Source organism: Ictidomys tridecemlineatus, chromosome 11 (assembly GCF_052094955.1).
Source record: "Ictidomys tridecemlineatus isolate mIctTri1 chromosome 11, mIctTri1.hap1, whole genome shotgun sequence".
Lineage (NCBI taxonomy): Eukaryota > Metazoa > Chordata > Mammalia > Rodentia > Sciuridae > Ictidomys > Ictidomys tridecemlineatus.
Window position 1 is genome coordinate 114,979,077 of NC_135487.1, and position 14,830 is coordinate 114,993,906.

The 14,830-nt window shown below is 36.5% G+C and overlaps 1 long non-coding RNA gene across 1 annotated transcript; it reads right to left on the reverse strand.

The window, feature by feature from the left end:
* Positions 1 to 1,329: 1,329 nt before the first annotated feature.
* On the reverse strand, positions 1,330 to 13,352 carry LOC144368322 (uncharacterized). The gene is made up of 3 exons (XR_013428120.1): positions 12,727 to 13,352; positions 3,555 to 3,734; positions 1,330 to 2,472 (listed from the first exon to the last, which is right to left on the reverse strand). It is a non-coding gene; the product is annotated as an uncharacterized LOC144368322 (long non-coding RNA).
* Positions 13,353 to 14,830: the final 1,478 nt, after the last annotated feature.

Below are 14,830 nucleotides of genomic sequence, written 5' to 3' on the forward strand. Positions count from 1 at the left end.
TGCAGACTACTACACACCCAATGTTGGTACTTCATGTACTTTCTTGGTACTTTTCTTTTGATACTATTAAAAATACATTTGTACATGTGTATATATTTATACATTTCGGCATATAAATGTATATGTATACACATGTACACGTACATATGTATAGATAAAAACATTCATAAGTACAGATATATATCTAACTGCATTCCTTGCTTTGAGAGCCCTACTACAAAAGATGAAGTATGTGGAAGGAAGTCTGAATTTAACCCTGCATTTAGACTCTACATGAGAAGGTGGATGGGACCTGGGTACAGGAAATCCCGAGACTGATTCATTCAGAGTAACTCTACAAGTACCAAAGGGAAAACAAACTTATGTGGGGAATGACATTGCTGTTTGGGTGAATTGAATTGGTAGTAATCAGCAGCGTGTGTTCATGGTCGTGTTTCTCTCTGTCCTTCCACCTGGGTTGAGCTTGGAGACAAAGTGCTGTGCCAGCCTGTTCCTATCAGCAATTTGCTCTCAGAGGACCTTCCCCAGGGGACTGTCAGAGTCTTCCATGTGAGGAAGTCCTTGAGATGCTGACTGAGGAACAATTAGGCATCTCTCCCTTCCGGGGACTGCTGGGGTAACTGGGTGACAGCTCTCAAGCCTGAGCATGACTTAGAACAAAGAATTTCCTGATGCAGGTAGAAAGGAATGCATCAGAATGGATGCAGTATTGAGAAGCGATAAGGATTTGAGAGAGGTGTTTCTGAAGATATCATGAGGAGTCCTTCAGTGCAATTCTGACTCATTTACGGCCAGAAGTCCATGAGCATTCATAGTTTACTTGAACTCTATTTCAGTAAGTTCAGAAATAATAAGTTTTGACATTTAATACAGGAATATTGAAGAAAGCAAGCAATATCCTTTAAAAACACACTTTGAAACTCTGTGCAATACATACAAACACACAGAAGACCAATTTTTCCCTGGATCTGGAGGGAAGAATCTATACAATCAACATATCACATTGGTTAGCTCAGCACCCCTGGATGATCAGAATTACCTGGGGGCATTGGCTCCTGTCCTTCATCCTTACCATGTTATTTATTTCCTGCCAATAAAACCAGACTAGGCCAGCCACATTAAACTACTCCTGCTTTACACATTGCAAACACGAGCATAGAAATGTTCTCTGGGTACACTGGGATGTCCTGAGAAGAATACTGAAGGAGAACTTAAAAGAAGGTACCCTGCACTTACCATAAAAAATGGCCTTGTTTTGGAGACCAGGTGAGTAGGCAGTCCTGTTCTGATAAATTATTGACCCAGATCCTGTCTCTGAACTCTGGAAAAAATCAAGCATGCACTTTTTTCCCCCCAAGAGATTCTGGTAAAAGTGCCTAGCTGCCTTCTAAAACACATGGGTAAGTTCCCTCAGCAGACACTTTGTTTCATGTTGGTTCAGATTAGAAAAGACACTGAAAATAGATTTAGATGGAATATGCAAACTCTCACAAAGGAAACATTTATTGGTGTGCCATTGACACAGTATCCTTGGCTATTAATGGATTTTGCAGGTGACAGGGTAAATCCTTATCTTATCTTATCTTCAGGGAAAATGCCATACATAGGCAATGAGAATTTGGGACTGGAGCTTAGAGCCAAGCAAACATGGTACCATCTTGAAACATATAAGCGATTTTGCTGTCCTTCTTGGATAGCCACAAATGTTCAAAAAACACTGTGGAGAATTGATATTTTAACAGGACAAGTAGAGGAGAGATAAGAGGACCCACTGCAAAAGAGTCTTTTGGATAGATGATTAGGCATCTGCATGCTAAAGAACTAAATGAGATTCTTTGAATACATTCACTCTCCTCATCCCTGCCTGCAATGTTCCATAACTTGCATTTGCCAGTGAGTGCCAGGAGGGACAGGTGGGGCTAAAAGTTGGAAGAGTGCAAGCTACCTGACCCACCCAATGCCTGTACTTCAGACCTGGTCCTAGTGTTTGACTCATACCAATGAGTAACTATGGGACCTGCCTGCAGGGAGATCTCTCTACCCACATAGAGGGTTGAAATTGAAGAATAGGGAGGCTACCTGGGAACCCACCAGGAGCCACCTTTTTCTTTTTAATTTTTTTTAATAATTGTAGATGGACAGTTTTATTTGTTTTGTTTTTATGCTCTAATCTCTTTAGTTTTTTATGCAGTGCTAAGGATCAAACTCAGTGCCTCACACACATAGCCAAGCACTCTGCCACCAAGCTACAGCCCCATTCCACCACCTTTTTCATGGAAGCAGTGTATTCACTGGCCCCATCCAGAGTAGAGTAAACCACATGTTCCTCAGAGAGGGAGGCTGGACTCTTGCTTGGGAGGCCAGAAAAGTGAGACAAGTCATGACAGCTGGAATGAGCCCAAAGCACCTCTTTCAATGAGTCCATCAGCACTTCATTCATATCCTCCTCAACTTGCAGCTCCATGCAGAGACCTGTATGATATACAAAACAATTACATGGCTGCATTTTCTTAGTTTCAGAAGAGTATATCACTGCAGTGTTTTGTACAAACACTAGTTTTTCCTATACTTACACACAAAAAGCAACCTTCAATGACAATAAATATACTCTACGTGAATGGCAGTAGTGATAATGATTTATATGCTACATTCAAAGTTAGTAACATGAAATGCAAAAGTACTAAAAGAAATGATCTGAGCAAGTTTGACAGCCAGAATCGAAGATTATTGTCTTATATCATCTTGTTATTCTGAATAATTGTAATACATGTGTGTGAGGTTGTATATTCTGAACTTAGTCCTATCAACAAAATTAATTATTTGACGGAATTAATTATTTTGAGTTTCAACATTCACAGGCAGGGATAGAAATATTTTTATATGCAGGTCTAGCTTCCAGGCCACAGGTCAGAACACCCAGCATCACATTTAATTCCCATTAGTAGTCCAGTCATTATTTTATTATGATTATACAGTCTTGTAAAATGTCCTTTTTTATGAAATGCAATCCATTTTCACCTAATAACATTTTAGATGCCAAGTATTTAGAAGTGACTCTGAAGAACAAAGTTATTTCCTGAAAATGTTCATACTAACATACAAATTAGCACCAGACTGAAGACAAGGACAAAACAAAATCAAATATAAAGACTGGATTTTAAATGCCACTACTAATACCAGATTAATTTTGAATATTCCTATTTGTACTGGAGTATTCATTACAAAAAGAACATTTCTAGTTTAACATCTTCAGAATAAAGTTTTAAATACCAATCCTTAAAATAGTTCATTTGAAAATATATAGAGAAATGTAATAAGCATGCATAAATGTTTTTTCATCAGATTTGATTACATACTTATTGTAGATATTTATAAGTTATTCACCCCTAATTATCAGTAAAGTTTGCTAGATGTCACGAAGTAAAAGATCCGAAAAAAGATTCTAGAATAAACACTGCCACTGGAAAAGACATTAAAAAGCAGCCGTTTGCAACATTTTGAAAATCTGCTTTCATATTTCAGTTTTATAAGAAGTAGTTTTAAGTACTACATACATGATGATAAATTTATACTTGTCTCATGTAGTCCTGAATTTGGTACAAAAGAAACTACTTTAAAATCACATCAAGGGCTGGGGATGTGGCTCAAGTGGTAGCGTGCTCGCCTGGCATGTGTGCGGCCCAGTTTCGATCCTCAGCACCACATACAAGCAAGATGTTGTGTTCGCCGAAAAACTAAAAAAAAATAAATAAATAAATATTAAAAATATTCTCTTCTCTTTTTTTTTTTTTTAAAAAAAATCACATCAAATCTCAGATCGAGAAAAGTAGTTTTGTTTTGTTTTTTCCTTTTGATAAGTGAGCATGTGTTTTGCAATCTCTCAATTCACAGGAGTACAAAGTTAGACCCTGAACTTATCTTGTGGCTGTCTTTGCCTTCCTTCAGAGCTCCCAAATCACAATGAAGTACATTGTAACACAGTACTGAGATTCAATAGTTGAACACCTGCAAAATATGACTCATTAATTGGTTAAAATGTAATCATATTTGTCAATATAATTTAAGATTAAAAATAATTCTCATATCTTACTACTGATTTTCAATATAGCCCATCATTTTGATTCTTTAATACTTGATATATTTCTCTTAAAAAACATATTGGGAAAGGACAGTTTCATTGAGATAAGGACAAGAACAAAAATTATTGAGCTCTATGGAAACTATGATGATTAAACAGACAGCAGTTCAAGCACCTCTTACTTTGTTAGCTAAAGGTACTATTGATGAGCACATCAGGTACTAGGAAGGTCAAAGTGCATTGTGCTAACAGACAGGAGAGTTGTATTTAAGGTAGTGTGTTAATAAGCACTGAAGAGATCCATTAGTAACTACAATGAGGTTGTTTTAGTCAAAGGGAGTAATTAATAGAATTATGAATAATGGTTGTTATGCAATTTAACCCTAGAAAATGATATTGAATATGAAAAGACAGACTTGATATTATCCAATAATGTAGTGTTTGGCAAGTGTCAATGTTAGACTGAAAAGGAGTTGATTGTGTATATCTCTAAGTTAAATACTATTGCCTAATTGTTGAGTGACTTCTACAAGTGTTTTGTTTGTAAAAAGGTTTTTTTTTTTCTTTAAAAGTGGGAAGACACAAATTGCTATTTGCTTACTGTATTTGAAACTTTCACAAATAGTGAGGATGGGGGCTAAGAGCATAATGTTGGATAAAATGTTCAAATGTTCTAATAAAGACCAAAAAAATGTAAATAAATCTACAAGTGCTGCAAGACTACTTATTTCTCAGTTCAGAAACTGATTTTATGACATCAATGACAGCTCATTGTTAAAAAAAAATTGAAGACTAACTCTGATAATAGGAATTTCTTAGAAGATACTGAAATTGATCTTTTCCTTCATTTAATAAAATTGATTCACTTTCTGCATTCCCTTCTGCTTTCTACCTTCTTTTAAATACATTAACAGATTAAATATATTAACAGACTTTCCCATGAAATATATTCACAGATTTGTCCATTCTTATTGACTTTCTATACTCATTTGACACCCCCCCAGCCTTCAGTGCCAAAAGAAAGCACTAAAATAACAAAATGCTTGGCTCCAGAAATTACTCTAGGCAACAACCTTTATCTTCTGTCCATTCTTTTTCAGTTCATCTCCCATTGACCATGAGCAGTCTTCCTCCTTTCTTTTGACATCTTAGAGACTTCACTGGCTTTGAATCAGCTTCTACCCAGCTGGGAGCTATAAAACTACCCCAGTAATCACAGAGGACTGTGTAAAGGCAAATTCAAAACCTTTTTCATGGTGAGGAAGAGATGAAAGGCTTAGAACCCTCATAAATTAATAAATTCTTCTAATCACAATTCTGAAATAGTATTCTTCCTTTATATTCATATTTGTCTTTCCAGAGCTCAGATCTTCAACAATTATTATAATAGTATACTTATTATTCATTTCCTCCTCAATTCACTTAAATACATTTACACACATACAATAAAGGACTCTAATAACTCTATCAATGCAATTTTCACAGAAAGTATACCCGATTGCATTATTGTCATTAAAATCATTCAATATCACTCTTTGTTTTTAGAAAAATTCTATTTGGGGGGATTGGTGTTTCATGACTTGGATCCTTTTCACTAATTTGACCTGCTTCTTTGCACTTTAAAACAAAAATGCTAATTCTAGTGTTGCAAACCACTTGCAACTTTGGGTTCTCTAGATAGTCAAGCTTGAGTATTTCTGGGCACCTTCAGTCCCTTACTCCTTAATATGGCATTTCCAATGACTTATAATTCCTGCCTCATACCATGTCATTGCCTGGCTGATTCCTACCTAGCTTTCTAAAGTGAGTCTATCAGTGGGATGTTCTGATAACTGGTGCTTACAGTTCGCTCAGTTGCTCTTTCTAGGTGATTCTATGGCACTCTGTTAATTCCCATCCAACAGATACAGAACGTGCACAAATTCTTTTTCTGCTTGCCACTTTATGCAACTATACCACACACCACCTGAGGGTCTTATATCTTGTATGTTTGAATTCCAAGCACTTTGTCACAGTAAGTGCACAAAAAATGTTTGCCAATTGCGTGCCATAAACTCCAGATACTAAAATATTAAAAATTTCATATATGGAGTTTCAAACTTAAATTTGAAAATATGAATATTGTTGTTAGGACAAAGTTTCCCTTTTAGAGTCTTTCTATTTGACTAACTGGATTCTAAACTGGATATCAGAGCTCTTGGAACATGAGGCAACAACAAAAGCCAGGGACACTTAATACAGGAACTTTTCTCTACCTACTGGACTTCCAGAATACATCTCTGTGTTCTATAGATCAAAGAAAGCTCCCAAATACATAGCAATTCTGGATGTTGAGAAACTTTAAAAAAGGAATGTCCAAAAGAATATCACTTCAACAAAACACAGAAGTCAAGGGGAAGAGAAAAGGACGAATAGCCAATAGTAGTGAGTGACATCTAATATTATGATGATAAGATGGAGACAAAATAGTCTTTATGCTCATTTATGATATGAAAATACTACAGTTTATATAGCGTAAGGATGAGAGATTAAATAGAATATCAAGCATAACAGACAGAAGAAGCAATTTAAAATCATGACTACACAAGGTATTTGTGATTAATTATTAAATACATCTTATTCAGCTTTACATGGTTTCCTTTATTTTGTTAATTTAGCTCAATGTCAGTATTTCCCTTCAAATTACTGAAAATAACTTTAAAACACTTTGGAAGATATTAAACAGTTAAAAGCATACACTACTTATAATTCTTACTAAGTCCACACTTAAATGTATGACTTGTAAAGTTGTTAGTACTTATTATATTAGAAACAAAAAGTTGTCGCCCACATCTTTCTCTAGCTGGGCCCAGTTTTACCTTAGAAATTGTATTATTTTAGGAAGTCAACTGAGTGGTCCTCCCAATTATGCAACAGTGTGATGAAAAATCACGCTTCTGTGAATGGGGACAGAGATATACTTGACCTTCAGTGTTCTGACTGAAGCTTCCCTGACCACTAGTCCCTTTCTGTGTAGAAATGATTGTAGAAAAAGGACAAGGTGCCTACTGGGAAGAAAAGGAACAGAGTTCAGGAGTCAACATCCAGAGCCCACAGAGACTCTAAATTTCAGAGCTACTTCCAGCAATAGGGCCCAGAAGCATTTGAACATGGAAACTTGTGTGCAGCATACTTTGAGCTCATCAACTTACATTTGTGTATTCTTTAGCATGGAAAAACCTCCAAACTAATAGAATTCTGGAATTTGTGAGGTCCAAAACAGTTGATATTAGACTTCTTGGCAAAAAGGAGAGAACTCATGCCATTAATTGGGCAAGTACAATATTCAACGGTATTTGTACCACCAAACTTGTGAAGCAGTTCGTGCAGCTTGTGCTGAAGGGGAAAAATAGCATTTGTAACACTCATTTCCAGATATGAAATATTTTTACTACAAAGACATCTGTCTCTGCATAACAAAGTTATAAATCATCCTGGGAAAAATTATTTCCTGTAACTCTACCTTGTATGGATGCTAAAGCATCAATCATTTTTCTTCTACAAATGCTATTTTGGTTCCAATATTAATAAATATAAACCTATTTCCTCTGTTGACCTCTCAGGCATGTTAAAACAACTGCTGCCTTAGCAATGCTTTTCTCAGACAGCACGTACATCCTAGCCAAGCTAGATTAATTTTATCTGCTTTCCTGTTTCTCTTTAACACAGTACAATAAATTAATTCAATATGAAGTAAACTTTAACATATCCAAGATTTTGTACATGTAACAGATACAGATTTTGTAAACTTGTTTTTGAGGGAAAAAGTAGCTTAAATTTTAGTTTTTTCAGTCCACTTAATCTGTATTAATTACTACATTCTTACTTTGAAGCTTAAAAGCAGGCAATATGTACATGAATGATCATGGTTATTCTAACAAAAGTTTATTTACAAAAACACTCATAACAGGTCAGATTTGAACTGTGGGCCCACTTTTTTTTATCCCTGTCATGTATTAAAAAACTGGGAAATAATACATAAAAGAACGTGCAGTAAAGCAAACCATGACTAATACAAGTAACTACAAAAAATTTCTAGGACATAAAGTATATTTACCTCAGATTTGTTATTATTATCTCATAATTAAGTGGCCTACAAATGGTTGAATAATGGAAATACTCTACCAGCATGCAGGTAATTCTAACCTAGGTCAGTGAAAATCATATTGCCTCTCAAAAATTCTTTGTTGGGGCTGGGGATGTGGCTCAAGTGGTAGCGCACTCACCTGGCATGCACAGGGCACTGGGTTCGATCCTCAGCACCACATAAAAATAAAATAAATATGTTGTGTCCACCTAAAACTAAAAAATAAATATTAAAAAATTCTCTCTCTCTCTCTCTCTCTCTCTCTCTCTCTCTCTCTCTCTCTCTCTCTTTCTCTCTTGTCAAAGCTCTAAACAATTGCTTTGGCTATTGTTGAATTTTAATAGTATACTTGCAATTTTCAGATTATCATGTTTTCACTAGTGATCCTTAAATTGAGGAGGAAAATAAAACTGTATGGAATATGGGTGTTAATTGAGCCACCTTCATTACACAGTCAAGACTGTGGTCATGAAGTTTTGATATCCTCTGCACTCACTTCAGGCAGAGTTCATATCCACAGACCCTGTGATACTACCTATCCCTGCAATAAAACTACAGATTACATGAGCTATTCCTCACTGGGCATACAGTGTCAATAATGCAAGCTGAATAAATTCTTGACATCTGCTGTACAAATTTGTTCTTCTTAACCACACTGTCTTCTATACCTAAATGTTTGTTAGGGGATACATCTTATGTTAAGTGTTCTTACCACAATAAAGTAAAATTTAAAAGTCACAATAGATTAAATATAAGCACAGACATTATATTATTATAAACAGGAAGAAACAAATTTGAGTTACCTCATTTCTGTCATTCAATGTAACAACTTGAGTTTTTTTAATATTTTCTGGAATTTATTGTGAAATAAACTTTTTATGTATCTTTCAAATTGATTTTTCTTTTTAAAATGTTCTGTTTATTATTCATGTTTCAGAGAACCTGCCCTTTACTAGTGTTCTGCTAGAGTACTCCTCATTTCAGTTCACCCTGACATGTCACACTTCCCTGCCTTTGCATAGGTTCTTCCCCTGCCAGGTGTCCTTCCACTTGATGAGCTCTTTCTCCTCTGAAAACCACATTCAGAATTATTCTCACTCTCTTTGGATACCCCATAGTACTTTCTCTTTCAAATATTTTGTTTTAGTTGTAGTTGGACATAATACCTTTATTTTATTTGTATATGGTACTGAGTATCAAACCCAGCTAAGCCACAACCCCAGCCCACCCTACAGCATTTTAAAAGTATCCACATTATTCTGCAGTGATAATTTATTAGATTATAGACTAAGGTTTTGATTTTACATATTTATTTTACTTTCAAGAACTCTTAAAATAAGATTAAGACCTTGTCTCCTTGCACTGGATTTCCTACAGCCTACTCTTATCTCTCACAGAAGAGAAACATCAGTAAATACTTGTTAAATGAATGAGTTTATTGAAAGATCTATCTATCTTCATTTCTAAGGCGCTATCTATTGTAATAGTAATACTGTCTTTCAAGTCGACAAAAGTTTTTCAAAAAAGAAAAACTACATTAAACATTTACCAATTTAAAAATGCACCTTAATTTAGGGAATATGAAAATGGAAAATTATTTACATATCTGAATTGATGTAATCCAATAATGTCTAGAAAAGAGACTAAATATATTAAAATAAAGAATGTGCACAAAACAAATTAATGGAAAACAAAATATTCCAAAATAAAACTGCATCTTCTGTTTTAGAACATAGTACTGCATGGAAAATGTTGCTTTTGTTCAGAAAAAGCTTTTAGTTCTAACCCAGTGTGTTTTCTCTCTAAGCAGTATTTTGCAAAAATACAACTGCTTCCATTTCTCCCTTCTTTCTTGATAATTACTTCACTCTCAAGTAATTATCTCATCTTTTCATCAATTATTATATTTCCCACCTTTTGGTTAATGATGCCTTTGCTTGGTTGCCTATAGGTAGAATTAAGATTAAGGATAAAAGCACATTATTTAAGTTAATTGCAATCATTTGTGTTATTATTCAATGGAGAGCCAAAGACTGTTAAGTTGAAGTTGGAATTTCAGGATTACTACCATCCTGTGGAAGTTATTAATCAGCTACATCACAATGGCCTGATGGACCATAAGAACTCAGAAGCCTTCAATTATGTCACAAGGTCTACACTGCTGCAACAACTAACACTCTATGTCTCTAGAGGGTGAAGGAGGAAAGTATGTACCTAGTCTGGTGTTTGAAAATTTATGTCTAATCTGCACAGGAAAAAAGTAATTTAAGATCTATTGTTTTTAGGTATTAGCTTCATATCATAGCCATGTAAATTAGGAAAAAAGTAAAATTACATTTAATGATAACAAACTAGAAATTGAAATAATTTTATATTTATTTTAAATGCTAAATGTTCACACATACTTAATTTCATTTTGATGAAATTCTAATTCTCCAATTTTTAGATCTTGAAAATATGTTCAAAGTATACTATAAGGAATCACAAAATCATTATCTTTAACATTAAGATGTTCATTTAGACACAATATAGAATAATATAGCTCATATTAATTATCCTCCAATTCTAGGCACAAAATCAATATGCTATTTTCACTGTGTGGCTAATAAGGGCAACAATTAGTCAACAGTGAATCAGTTACCTATAAGAGTGTCACCAGTTTTATAACAGTACACAAACTATTATATTTATGCTATAGTACAATAAATTATTTTGTTAGTTTGTAATTCTTTCAAAAATGAGTATATTAGTGGAGATCATTTTATACCTATAAGAACAAGATTAGATACATAGGTCCCTGTAGCAATTTAAAAACAAAACCCAAAACAGTGAATCACTATTTTTAAGAAAATGTGCTCCAAGATACACAGTTTCTTACTGTGTGGGTCTATTTTCTGTGGGTCTTGCTTCATGACCATTTTGTGCAGCTTGTGTGTGTCCAGTTAGAGATTTTTAAGGTTGCTAAATGTTGAATGGAATTTCAGTGGCTGCTTGACTGCAGAAGAGCATAGATAAAGGGTGTGATTATTTAACAGCTAAAAGAACACAAAGATTATTTAAGCATAAATCAGCACAAAAAAATATCAAAAATGAAATTGATGATGTTCAATATTCAATATAACTATACAAGCAAAGACCGTTTACTACAGACTCATATGATTAATATGAAAATAACCTTGTTACACAGGACACTTTTTCAATAGAAATACCTATCATGAGATTCCAAACTTAACATTATTTGAAAAATTAAAACAAGGGAAAAAAAACTGTTATTGCTTTGTTCTCAATAATGTGGTTCTATCACAAAGATTATTATTTTAAACTTTTTCTGGTTTGCTTAAGTATTAATGTAAAGCATAAGCTTATTAATTGAAGAAAATTCACTATGGAATAACAATTTCTTGACATAAATTTGCATATAACAATGCAGAATGATATTAGGATCACATGGTCATGCAAAATGCCTTTCTTTTCTTTTTTTTTTTTTTTTTTTTGGCAGGGAGAAGGGTGTCCAATGGACTTAACTCAGGGGCACTCAACCAGTGAACCACATCCACAGCACTATTTTGTATTTTACTAGACACAGGGTCTCACTGAGTTGCTTAGCGCCTCTCTAAATTGCTGAGGCTGGCTTTGAATACCAGATCCTCCTGCCTCCACCTCCAGAGCCACTGGGATTACAGGAGGGCGCCCCCATGCCTGGCCGAAAGTTCCTTTCTTAATTTTCAGGATTTTTTCTCCTTTTAAAAAATAATTTATCAAAACTACACTGAGTTGTATCTCGCTCCAGTTTGAATGCCAACCATCAAGAGTACAAATAGTAAGAAATGCTGACAAGGATGCAGGGAAAAGGGAACAGGGACCCTCAGTGGAATCCTAAATTGATCAACCAATATGGAAATCAATATGAAGGTTCTTCAATGGTGTAGTCATATTACCACCATATGCCCCAGCTATACCACTCCACAGTATTTATCCAGAAGAACTCTTAGTTAGCACATATAGAGCAAACATAATCATGTTTATAAACATGCAGAACATGCACAATTCATGTTTATAGTAAAACAATTAACTATAACTATTAACTTATAGCCAAGTCCTACAAGCAGCCTAGGTGTCTGTCACCAGATGAAAAGACAAAAGAAAATGTGATACATATAGACACAACAGAGTTTTACTGAGCCCTGGAAAACAAAACAAAATCATGTCATTAGTAGGAAAATGAATCTAGAGAATATGGTGTAACGTGAAATAAGCCAGACTCAGAGAGTGAGGGTCATCTGAATCCATTATATGTGGAAGGTAGAGAGAAAAGGGAGGGGGGGGGGATGCAACATCTCATAAAGACAGAAGAGAGAACAGTAGTGTAAAGGATGGGGTCAAGGGGCGGGAGGATGGGAGAGAAAGCGCAAGTACTGGGGGATGAAATTGACCAAATTGTGTTATGTGCAGGTATAAATATCGCAATGAAGAGGAGGAAGGGTCCGCAGAGGCGGCAGCGCTCCTGGGGAGCGGGATCTACCTGCGAGCAGAAGTCCGTGCCCTGGACGCCCAGCTTGATGCACGTGGGACGCTGGAGCTTGGTCTCGCTGCTGCAGCCCTCCATCTCGCACACCCGTGTGTCCACCGCCGCCCTGCTGCCCGCCTGCCCGCCTGCTGCAGGCGGAGGAGCGGTTCACTGGGGAAGGGGGACGGACAGCGCGAAGGGGAGGAGGTGGCAAGGGAGTCTAACAAGGAGTCCCGCCCCCTGCGGGTCCAGAAGTGAAAGTGGGGAAAGCAGAATCCCGGAGGGGACCACGCTGTGTGCTCCGCCCTAGTTCAAGAGCGCAGCTGGCGCCCCGCCTACGCCTTCCCCCGCCTTAGGGACGCAGCGCAGGTGGGGGCAGCTGGGGAGTCCAGCCTCGCTTTGCGCTGGTTGGACGCAGTTCACTGTCTGCACTCAGCTCTCTGGAGCTCTGGGCGGTGGAGGCCAGTGAGAGTCAGCGAGGAGAAGGGGGTACGCTGTGCCAACTCTGTGCCTTGGAAGACACATGCCCAGACGTCCTTACTGACCAAGGCTCTAGAGCTCTGCAGGTTCCCAGGTCCTGCACGTCAGGCAGATGAAAAGGGCGCTCCGCTCTTCTGCTTTGGTTCCACTGGCCGCTCGGTGCAAAGTAATTTCTTTTCCTATTTCTCACTTATAATGTTTCTTCTGAGGCCTAAGGACCGCCTCTTGTCACAGAAAGGAGCTGTCATGGGGCAGAGAGCTGGGGTTTGCATCTGTCCTCCCTTTCTCTCTCTCTCTCTCTCTCTCTCTCTCTCTCTCTCTCTCTCTCTCTCTCAACTTTTGCACACACCACCACCACTGCTGGTTTATCTCTTGCAAGAGAAAACATACCTTATACATATTTACATATACGTAGCCAGGGATATAGTAAGTTCTAAATAAATAATAAAAGAATGAAAGGTAAATGAAGTATTAAGAGAGTTCTTCTTTTCAAGTGACAAGAATTTTTGGCTAGCAGCTTAGCAGTGGAAGAGAAATTAACCAAATCAGGGTAAACTGAGTATTTATACAAAAAAGACAAAATTGAAGTGCCAATCATATAGTCAGAAAACTTTCTACTGAACAGTTTGCAATTTTATTAAATAGATATTAAATGGACATGTAAGTTATGTCCAAAGTATTGTATCTCAGTGTACTGTCAAGATTACAAAATTCACTTCTTTTATGCGGGAGAAAAACAGTGTTTTTATATGTCATGTCAAACATGATGAGACTTCCCTGAAGGTACTCAACGATATATACTTATCTTAGAAAAACAAAGAACACAAAATCAGATATTTTTATGTTTCATGGATTATCTTTTTCACTTTTTAGAAAAATAAGGAACATTACATGATTACACAGGCCTCTCCCTAACCTCTTAAAGATTGAGTTGGGATGGGTGTCAGAGGCATCACTTTCCTGGTCTTTTGCAAAGCCCACAAGATGGTACCCCTATTTTGCATGAATTAGGCACAAAGAGAACTTGCCTTCTTTGGTTTTCTATCTATGTCTTTGATCTTCTTTGCCAAAATGTGGGTATGTAGAAATACTTGTGTATGATGCAATCTATGACAGTTTTATCATCTGTATAGTTTGTATTCAATTAGAGACCTTTCCTATGGAAATGTTACTAATTTTTATTAAAAGATTGCTATTGTTCATGTAAAACATGAAAAAAAAATCAGGGAATCTGATAGTGTGAACTTGGGGGACTAGATACTCAGAGCTATGACCAAGCAGAGGGATTCATGCAAAAAAGTATGTGCTTTCCTCTCCTGGGCTCAGTTCTGTTGCACACTCTCTTGCACTCCAGATGATCAGTGATGTCTCTCCAGCAAAAGCATGATGAGATCATGGGCATGCCAATCTTGGCATCCAGTCTGCAGCACCTTGCTCCACATCCTGCCCCAGCTCACAAGCACTGTTGTGCAGTATTAGTGGGAATTGTTTTGTGTTGTTGGAAGGCTTCTTGGATACTCAGCAAGCATCAGCCTTTTAATTTTGGAGGCTTATTGTCATTCAGATGTGTAACTCTGCAGGTGTACAGAGTATCAGATTTTACTGTCAGTGGGTTGTACTTGACATGTCTTAAATTGTA